Source organism: Aedes albopictus, chromosome 1 (assembly GCF_035046485.1).
Source record: "Aedes albopictus strain Foshan chromosome 1, AalbF5, whole genome shotgun sequence".
Taxonomy (NCBI): domain Eukaryota; kingdom Metazoa; phylum Arthropoda; class Insecta; order Diptera; family Culicidae; genus Aedes; species Aedes albopictus.
In genome coordinates this window covers 20,914,496-20,925,441 of record NC_085136.1, presented here as the reverse complement: position 1 = coordinate 20,925,441, position 10,946 = coordinate 20,914,496, and the positions used below count along the sequence as shown (strand labels likewise).

The window sequence follows — 10,946 nt, the reverse complement described above, 5'->3', positions numbered from 1 at the left end:
ACCCGTGCTGCTGATGGATGAATGGTTGAGGGGGTTTAAAACATGCACGATCTTTAACGGAGCCCGTAACTTTGGTAGATCACCTTTTCAGGTATTTTACAGAGTAAGATCTACCAAACTGAACCCTGGTGACATCCAACTTGTTAAGCTAGGGTAATGCGTTTTGGTAATAAGGATTCATAGTACAAAGCCCTTGTTACTAACAGTTTCTAAAATTGCACTTATTTTGCCTAACGCCGAGACTACACTTGATGTAAGGAAAATAAACATGCGTATCACATTGCGTAATATCCTACTAAGGACTGATAAGTACTGGTGATACAAGGACTCACGTGAATTCTTATTACCGAACACATTACCTAACTTGGCAGCGTTTTGCAACTAGCCCAAAGCCCCGGGTTTTTCTATGTTGTCCTGGAACTAAACTAGAAGCAAGACATGGATGGGGCCAGAGTCCCGATGCATGGACAAATATCAGTTCTGGTTCTACCGTTTTGTTTTTCTCAGAAATAGAATCGATTATTTGTGATTAGGGGCGCACTTTTGCTGGGATTTATATCCCCATGAAAACGGTACTTTTTCATCACATTCGATTTCTTGAACCTGTGAGGTAACAAAACAAGAACTGTACAGAAATCGATGCTTCATTGCCTCTATGACAATGGAGTTGTACGACATGCACGGGTATTGCCACAAAAGATCTAAATACTGGTCGCAGTGGCTCATCCGAACAGAAAAAAAAATACCTCGGAGGAATGCCGCAAGGAGTCCCCGAAGGAATCTGGGAAGTAGTTCTCAGAGGAGTCTGGGAGAGGTTCTTTAAGGAATCCTGGAAATAGTTCCCCCAGGAATTCCCACAGGAATCCCAGAAGGAGGTTTTGAAGAAACTCCGGAAGTGATTCCTGAAATAATACCGGAAGGAGTTATTGAAGAAATTTTTGGAAGAAAACCGGACGAAGTTCTTAGCTCGATAGAGTGACATGAACTTTCTTAGTAACGACACTCCCGACGTTTCTGTTTCACATTGTAACACATACTGTACAAAATGGCTGACGAGATTCTCTGATTTGTTTTTCAAGTGTATTCAATGACGCTACACAATAGGCCTTGCCGCTATAATAGAATTAATTTTCTAAGAGATGGCTGTGTATGTGTAGACTAGACGGAAGAATTTCTTGCAGGATTCCTGGAAGGATGCTCTAGATGCATGTCGAAAAGAATTCCTGAAGAAATCCCAGAAGGACCTCCTGTAGGAACCTCGCATGGAATTCCTGGAGGAGTCTTGAAGGAAACTCAAAAGGAGTTCCAGAAAAAAAATCCAGGAAAGAACTTCTGAAGGAACATTGGAAGAAATCCCGGGTTGAAATTGATAGAAGGACCCCAGAAGAAATCTCCAGAAGGCTCTATGGAAGAAGCCCATTACTAATATCTGGAGGTCCTTGCAAGTTCTTCTGGCGCAATCCCAGAAAGAATTCCAATGAAAATCCCGTTAGGTGTGGAGGAATTTCAGATAAAACCTGTTAAGGAATCTCAGACGAAATTCCAGGAAGATTCCCCGACGGAACATCTGAAGAAACCTAAATAAACTGCCTGAAGAATCTCAAAATGTACTCCCTAGAAATGCCGTTAAAATAACTCCTGAAGGAGTCACCCAATAAATTTGTGGATAAACCTTGAAGGAACTCCTGGAAGAATCCCAGATGGAATCCTGTGGAATCCCAGAAGAAGCTGCTCTAGAGTGCCATCAGAAAGTCATATATCAGCACACTTCACGTACATTTTGAATTCACTGACAAAAATCCTTTCAATTTTCCTGGATATTCAGGACGAACTCTAAATTTATGTTAAAACCTAATAATTTTGCATACATTCTCCCACTGTTCGCCGCTTATCGTATATTTCACTCCTCGTTCGATTTCAAAAACACCCTAAAACACAATCAAACCATTCCAGGAATCCATATATTCCAGCCAACCTGTTGTAATGCCATGGGCCATGGCCGCCAACGCATGGCCTGCTGTGATATTAAACAACAGCAATCTATCACCTTCGACGAAGACGGTGAAGAAGACGCCACTTTCGACTTCGACCGACCGACCAACAAATGAGACCGATCGCTCGTGCCTTCTTGTCAATTTCTTTCAAATTTCACTTTGTGCACAGCCTCGCACCTTCTTTTATAGGTGCTTTGCACCTCAATCTTATATTGCTTTAAAGCTTTTTCCCAGTAGAGGAACCAGAGGGCATAAATAAAAGCGGACACAAAACGAAGTGCAATTAGAATGCACCGCATGAACTCTGCGGCGTCTGCTGCACTTGCAACCAACGAATGAAGATTTCAAGTGGCGAGAAGCGGTACCATTCATCCACTGCGTGACAGAAAGTGACCACAAATGAGCGTAAACTCGTGATTTTTGTAAATTTTAATGAAGGTACAAAGGTCAAATTTCAAATTTAATATTCATAGAAATATGCTCCATTCTGGTACACGTCCATATGTACAGAGCTTATGAATGCGGTAATGAGTGACAATAACGTACCAGAAAATGGTATGCTTCGATGGTCATTTCAAGCCTACTGCGCCGCAGCGCAGTGGTGTTCAATTTGAGACCCCAGTCCGGTCGACGCCCCGCACGGTCACCACAAATGAAAGCGCATTCTGGTTCCGATCCGAGTAGGTCCGTACTCGCGAGCTCTCGTGAGCATGCGGTTCGTAGAGAAACGAACAAACGAAATTTTCAGGTGATGAGGTGGTGAAGGGGAAGCCTAGAGGGAACAAAAGATAAAAGGGCCAAACAAAACCGGGAGAAGAGAATCGCAAGATATGGAAGAGGATTGAACCACTGGTGGGAGGGCGGCGTGGGTGCCAGGAAACGAAGGGCGGTAAACAAATCGCGATCGTGTGTGCAACGAACGACGCCGAACAAGAAAAAGAATAAGAACGATTCTCACTCGTCGTCGCTGCTCGTTGATCGTTTCGGACCATTTTTCTCTCTCCCTTTTAGCCACGGTACGCGGCGGCGGCGACGGTGCTCTGTTGTTGGGACTCGAAAGAAGGCTCGTCGCCGAGGAGTAGCGCGACCGGAGCAGGTTCTACTGGCACAGCACAGTGGCTTGCTTGGATGGGCTGCGATGCATATTATCTCCTCCTCAAGAGGTTCGTTTCTCGATCGGGTCGGGTCAGTTGCTTTCCGAAGCTTCACCGTTTAGGATCAACGTTTTTTCTCCGGAGAAACGACGTCGCCGGTCGGGAAGTGTTGTATGCGCGCGCGGTCTGTAGAGCTGGAGAGTGCATTAGTACGCGAACCGTCTGTGTCTGTTTCTGTGTGTGGTACGGTATACGCTTGCAATTCAGTGGGACCCCTGAAGAAAAAGGATCAAGTTACGTTCCTGCCAGATCAGGTCTGTCGGATCGCAAAAGGGCAGCAGATGTTTCTGGCTGTGAAGTTTTCGATGGCTGCCGCCTGCTTGGATTAGGTGCGTTGAGTTGCCTTCAATCGATCGGACATCGATTGTTGCAAAGCCTACTGCTTCAACCGATTGATTAGTGCTATTAGTGACCTCGCGGGTAGGGGGACGTGCGTGATCGCTTTAGGTTGCGCCATCTGTGTAAGTGTTTGTGCGTGAAACGGACCACGAAACCACGCGCGACCGTATGCGCCGTTTATCTTTTCGCTACCGTTTTTTTTTGTTCGAACCTCGAAGGGCGTGTGTGACCAAACGGGAGATGCATTGAAGCCCAGCACAACCACCACCACCACCATCAAGCGCGGTGGACGATAAAAAGACCACTCCGCTAAAGGCAGGGCTGGTAGCGACCAAGCAGGTGTCAAAATAATAGTTAGTCATAAGTGGACCCCACATGAGCGGCAATACTTCATCAATATCAGTACTTTTTGTGGACATTTTCATCAAACTTATGGTTTTTCTATATTTCAGAATCGCATTTCACGAAAAAAAATTGAATATAAAACAAGAACAGAACTAAGTAGTGCAAGGAACATATTTTGATGTTCATCATTGGAACTTCAAATTACTGTCTACTGGTAGACTATATGAAATAAGTTCAGCCTGGCGCTACTCCGCAACTTAATGACATGGAGTAAAAAAGTTCCTGCTAAATATACGTCTATTTTGCCGAAAAATTTTAAAGAGATTCTGAAGAATTTCCAGAGTTCTTAGCAACATTGCAAGAATTTCAAAGAATTTTAGATTTCTCTTGGAATTCAAGTTTTTTACTTCTCAGACACACGACTGTTGAAATATTGTTTGGAGATTACTTTAGCAGACATTCGTCTTGTTTTGGAAATATTTAGCCCGAATTTCTTCTCAAACATAGGTTTAGAGTCTTGAGAGATTTGATTCCTGAGCTAAGAAAGTGATTCATGGCGAACTTCTGGATAAAATCCATACATTCCAATAAAACCCGTGACGATAACAGAGAATAAGAAACTTTGTTGAATCATGTTTTTGCTTAAGTTTTTGTGAATATTGCTGAAAGATATTTTTGTGCTGAATTCTTTGCGGATCTCAAGTGAGATCGTAGCGAGCTGTGCACGCGAGCGGCTGCGTTTTCAAAACAGTCACGCCTTTTCTTTGCTCCGCGTTGTTTTCAATATGGCCGGCCGAATTGTTTGTTCTTGTCTATCATGTTGATGCCTAAATGTTGACCAAACGTATCCTCTGGTCAAAACTCTTCTACTAAAAAAACACACAAATGCCCATGACGCCTAGGCCTGAGAGGACGTAGAGGTGTCGAAAAACCTTTCATAGGTGTACAACTAATCTTCCTTTCCCATCCCTCAGCTGTCGCAAGGACGTGGCCAGGGCAGCTTTCGACCGTTGAAGGATTGCAACAATCTTATCTTAGAACCAGTGATTAGCCTTAATACTCTATGCTTTGGAAACGAACGGGAAAGAGACATTTTGCATAACAACGGTTTAGGACTGTACCACCAACGAATTTGTGTGACTTTCTCAATACCTTACCTTACCGATCAGGCTAAGGCAGGGGTGGCCTCTGCTGTATATAACAGTCGTCTCTATTCCACTCGGTCCATGGCTGTTTGTCTCCAGTTCCGCACTCTGTGTAGGGTCCGCAGATCGTCCTCCACTTGGTCGACCCACCTAGCTCGCTGCGCACCACGTCTTCTTGTACAGGTATGACTCTCGAGAACCATTTTTGTCGGGTTTAGTCGACTTTCTCAATGCGAATCTAATTCTTTGTGCATCTCAAGAGATTCCATTGAGGTTTCATGTTTTTGAAAAAAAGCAGGAGATGTTTTTTGAAGGATTCTCGGAAGGGATTCATAGAGGAATCACGAAAGGAGTCTCCAAAGAATTCCCGGAAGGAGTTCCCAGAGGAATTCAGGAAGATGTTCTTGATTTAGGAGGTATCCAGGACGCAGATCCTGGAAGCATCACGGAAGGAATTCCCGGAGGAATCCCGGAAGTAGTTTCTGGAAAAATCTTGAAAGGAGTTCTCGAAGGAATTCCAGAAAGTTCTTGGAGGAATACCGGAAGAAGTTTTTGGAGGATTACCGGAAGGATTTCCTAGATGAATCGCAGAAGTCCTGAAGATATTTCAGAAGAAACTCGTATGCAATTCCTGGACTAGACCTGAAGAAAAATCACTCCACGAATTTTGGAAGGAGTTCCTCAAGCAATTCCGGAATGAATTCCTGAAGCAATTCAGAAAAAAAACTTCTGTAAGAATCCCTGAAGTATTCTCAGGTGAAATTCTTGGAAGGACCCCAGAAGGTACTTCTATGGGACACTGCACGCCCCGGTCGTTAAAGGAACATTTTCTAAGTCTTTGAGACGTTTCGTGGCCTTGTTGTTTATGATGGGTTTCTGAGTAAATATTACGAGAGGCATTTCGCTGAGATTCTGGGGAATTTTTTTTTGAGATTGCAGTGAGGACTATGGTGGAATACTATTTGTGAATTGTGGCAAGATTGTGGACAATCAACGGCAAGAGGAATTCTTCCGGGCGCCAACTATATACATACCTTGTCCTTGTCCTTGTTATAACCTTGTGGAATTCTGAAAGAAATACTATCCCACGGGACAAAGCTTTATTGAGTATTTATTGGAAATAAATGGAGGCCTACGGAGGATTTTTTTGCGTATCTTTTACCGTTTCGTAAGAAGGTACTTGGGCTTTCGCAGAAGATCCTTCTGAAGTTTTTCAAGAGTTATCGCGGACTATCCATCAGGAATTCCACCGGAGATAAGACAATAATTTCTTTTAGATATTTATTACAAGTTCTCTCAGGAATGTTTCCTGAATTAATTCACTGATTTCTCTCATTTAGAAGTTCTACGACAATTTTTCTATATTTTTTTCTCTCAAATTGCTCTTGAAATTTATGTTGAAACTCCTCCTGGAGTTCTAAATGGGGTTTTCAAAAGTTATATTACCTATATTCATCAGGAGTTTATTCGGGATTTTTCAGCATTATTTTAAGAAATTCTTGGATTCGTTCAGGAAGTTCTCCAGCAAGTTCTCACAAGGTTCTACAGGGATTCCTGAAGGAGTTCAGGGATTCTTGCAGGGGTCCCTTTAGAGATTCCTTTTGGAATTCGAATTGGGCAGAAGCTTCTTATGGAAATAATCAATTACTTCCATGGTGACTTCGTTTAAGCTTCCGTTTTTTTTCAGTATTTGCGCCTGGATTTCCTCCAGAAATTCCTTCTAGGAGTTTCTCATGAAGTCCTCGAAAGATTCGTTCTGCGAATGCACTAGGAGTTACTTCTGAAAATTCTCTGGAAGTTCATTCTTGAAATCTTCCAGGATTTTTTCTTGAAATCCTCCAGGAGTTGCTTATGGGAATCTTCCAGAAGTTCTTTCTTGGAATCTGCTGAGAGCTACTTCTGTGAATTCCTCATGAGGAAATTCTCCTCCTCCAAAATTCTCCTCCTGAAAAGTTCGTTTTGGGTTTCCTTACACACTTAGAATAAATTACAGTATTTGGTGAAAATAATCGTAAAAGTATTACGGCGAAATCGATGAAATTGCAGGATTAAATCGGTGAAATCTAAGAAATCACCGAAGAACCGGTGAAATCAGACAAATTTACAGGAGACCTGTGAATATTTTACCGAACAGATCGGTGATGGGACTATTTTACCGTACTACTGTAAAACGCGTTTGACAGCCACGCCGGCAGCTTTGAGCATCAGTTCTATTAGAATTTGCGCATCATCTCCAAGCAAGACTCTCTTGTACAGTGGCAGCAAGTGTGGTTCCTGATCAGAAGATCATGTATTCGATCCCATCATCGACGTTTTTTATGAAAATATTGTTTTTTTTTTGTGCTCGCATAAAATCGCCGTAAATTTGTAAGATTTACCGTACGTTCAGTGATATGGAGAATTCATTTGTAAACAAACATACCTAACGTTCTGTGATTTTTACGGTAAATTTGTAAAAAGTACCGAACGTTCCGGTAATTTTGACAGATGCATTTTCCTGAGATTCGCAGTACGTTCGGTGGTTTGAAAAATCACCGAACTTTTTACCGTACGTTCAGCTGTTGAGATTACGGTAAAATTTTACCGTAATCCGTCATTTTTTCTAAGTGTGTACGGAGTTCCTTACTGTTTTTGATGTGAATGCCTCCCATAAGTTTTTTTTTCGGGGAATCCTCCAAAATTTTCTTCTGTGAATCCTCCAAGAGTTCCTTGAGGAAATCCTCTAGGAATAGTTTTTGGGATTCCTCCTTGAGGTCCTTTGGAGTTCCTTATGAGAATCTTCCAGAAGTTTTTTAGGAAACCTGCTAGATTTTCTTCGGGGAAAAGTGCTGGAGTTTCTCCTTTTGATCCTCCAGCTGTTCCTTCTGGGAATACTCCAAGTATTTCTGGAGAAATCCCCCAATTCTTTAAATTAATCACAAAAAGGAATTCTCGCAGAAATTCCAGATTAGATTCCTGTAAAAATGTCTAATTTCCTGCAGAAATTCTAAGAAGGAATCTTCAAAAGAATCTGTTAGAATCTGCAAAATGCGTTGGTGAAGGAATCTCCAGAAGGAGCCTTTGAAGAAAAATTTTCATTGAACCCAGAAGTTTCTAGACAAAAAAAAAAACAAGTTGTTAGCTCGATTACCAAAGTGGTTCGATTCTTCGGGGTAATGGTTTGTTTTTTCGGTAAGTCCGATATGTACAAAATCATCAATAAAAGGGCACCCCTTTGGTCCCGAATCCATGAAAACGTGAAAAAATAAGTATTTTTACAAATTTGATGCACCTAATCACAATTTTATTCCTATTTAACGTATTTTTCTTGAAAACTACAATTCAAGCATAACTTTACCAAACACCGTATGTAACATATGTAAACAAAAAGAGATTTTCACATGAGACGCTAAATTTCGTTAAGGACTACTTGTTCCCTCACCTTTGGGGGTGATTTGTGAAAAACACTTGTTCGCAACCTATTGAATACTATCATATCTATCATTTCATCATCCACTTTGATCTCTACTCCCTTACACTCTGAGTAGAAAAAGACCGATAAAGCCATAAAATGATTAACTTATAAATAGAATACGGTCGATAAATCAGAATGTTGATATAAAAAAATATCTAGAACGCTTTTAACAAGCTGTAACTTTATATAAAATGCACCGAAAATTCTCATATTTTGACTGTCACTCAACTAGTTAGTTGTAAATGGTACATATTTGGAATGAATTGGTTAACTCTATTAACTACAATATCCTAGGGTTAAGTAAACCAAATTAAATGAAATTTTCTACATTCATGACTAAACTATTTGTGTTTGATTACCATATTATTCGACTGATATAAGACTAAAGTAAAAAACCCTGATTGACGTCACACCTAGTGGTGCTGGTGCCTTTCTCGTCAAATTTTACTCATTATCTTCCTGATTTCGCTCAATATGAATCTTTATAATACTTGATTTAGAAAAGCAACTTGTTTTGTTCATTGTCAGTCTTACTCCGTTCGAAACCGATTTGATGTATCGATTGCATTGATTTGTTAACTTCTGTAAATCCGGCGGCTCGTTCTGGAATATTGCCGGTAGTAACAAATGTGACATAAGCCTGTGTTCTTGCTAACAGTACATCAAGTTATCGAAATGCCTCAATTTGATGTGTTTCATGCATGGGTCTGGTTCCCTTTTATATGTAGTCACATCAGGTGGGACACCTGGAATCGTTTACTATTTTCTTGCTGACCGTTTATTGCCACTGAAAAACTCATACATGACAGCATTTCGTTGCAACTGTTCTAATTGAAAGTAAACGAAGGTACAGAATTGAAACTGCATCAAAATTAAGTTTCATAATAATATGTTCCTCCACAAATTTGTTCCTTAGAGTATGCTGATCGATAGACTGGAGGTAATCTAGTGTCCCATGTATTTGACATGAAAACCCCATGTACAATAACTCATTTGTGCCAGCTTAGGCTTTACAAATTGAGCTGAATCTTTCACAGATTGCTCCTCTAATCCAAAGTTACAATTATAGGTAAAGTCTCATAGAACTTTTCGTCATTTTTGCGTTTGGGCCAGTCTAATGATGATTATCAGCGGTAAAATAGGCTTTTGAATACTAGTAGTAGTCAAAAATGTGATATGAGCCTATTTTCATGCAAACCGATTATCAGGCTATCGAAAAAGCCGCGATTTAATAATTCGCTTGCATGTTTTACCACTTCCAGCGGGATACCTTGATCCGATTCCAGAACACACTCGGTAGTTTTAAATATGGTCCGAACCTAACTTCTTGCCAACCGATCATTAGGTTATCGAAAAAGCCGTGATTTGATGTGTCGCAAGCATAGGTTTGGCTTATTTTCATGCTTGCCCACTTCTGGAGGGACACCTGGAACCGGTTCCGGAATACAACCGGTAGTTTTAAATATGGTCCGAACCTAATTACTTGCGAACCGATCATCAGGTTATCGAAAAAGCCGCGATTTGATGTGTCACAAGCATAGGTTTGGCTTATTTTCATGCTTTGGCCGCTTCCGACGGGACACCTGGAACCGGTTCCGGAACACAACCGGTAGTTTCCAATATGGTCTGAGTCTATTTTCTTACTAACCGTTCATCAGATTACCGAAAAAAACCGCGATTTGATGTACATATCGCATGCATGGGTTTGCTGCGTTTTCTTATCTGACCCCTTCCTGGGGAACAGGTCCGGAACACCGAAATGGCCATAACTCCGGCACGGCTTGACCGATCCGAACCATTTTCAATAGGAAACAATGGGACAAAATGCCCCGTCGAATGGAACCATCGGTCGTTGAAATCGGTTTATATTTACTATCTAAAAATGAGGTGACCTTTTTGTACACATACACACCCACACATACGCACACACATACATACACACACAGACATCATCTCAACTCGTCGAGCTGAGTCGATTGACCCCTCCGAGAGATCCATCAAATTTTCGTTTTTGGAGTGAACATATAGCCTTTCGGTACACCTTGGTGTATGAGAAAGGCAAAACGTTACAGCCTTAATTGCTCGGCTCAAAGTTCATAGTCTGTACAGAATCAATTAAAACTCAAAATTTCTAATGATCTATAACTATGATAATAAGCAACATTGATCAAATTTTTAAAACAGGTATAATACACGGAAAACAGCGATTTTTTCTTGTTCTGAATCAGGGTTACTCCAGGAATTCCTCTAGGAAGCCCTGTCGGGATACCTTCAGACACTGCTTCCGTAATTTCTCCAGGAATTTTTTTCGAAATTTCTCCAGGATCTTTCCCAGGATTCCCTCAGGAATTCCTCCCGGGAACCCACTAAACTTCCGATCTACGCATAATTGTCTCATGTTATATGTGATTCCCATATAACATGGGGCAATTGGGCGTAGAACGGCAGTAAAAGCCCCTGAAACGCATCTGAAACTCCCCTAAAAGCCCCCAGAAACCGCCAAAACGCCTCGGAA

General features: G+C 41.4%; 1 protein-coding gene across 2 annotated transcripts in view; it reads left to right on the top strand.

The window, feature by feature from the left end:
• The first annotated feature begins 3,183 nt into the window (after nt 1-3,183).
• Nucleotides 3,184-10,946, top strand: part of LOC115260194 (uncharacterized) — a 300,226-nt gene continuing 292,463 nt past the window's right edge. The window contains exon 1 of one of the 2 annotated variants that reach the window (XM_029861109.2): nt 3,184-3,477. The gene's annotated coding sequence lies outside the window, so the exon portion shown is untranslated. The remainder of the gene's footprint in view (nt 3,478-10,946) is intronic. The other variant, XM_062844163.1, reaches the window with a different exon arrangement.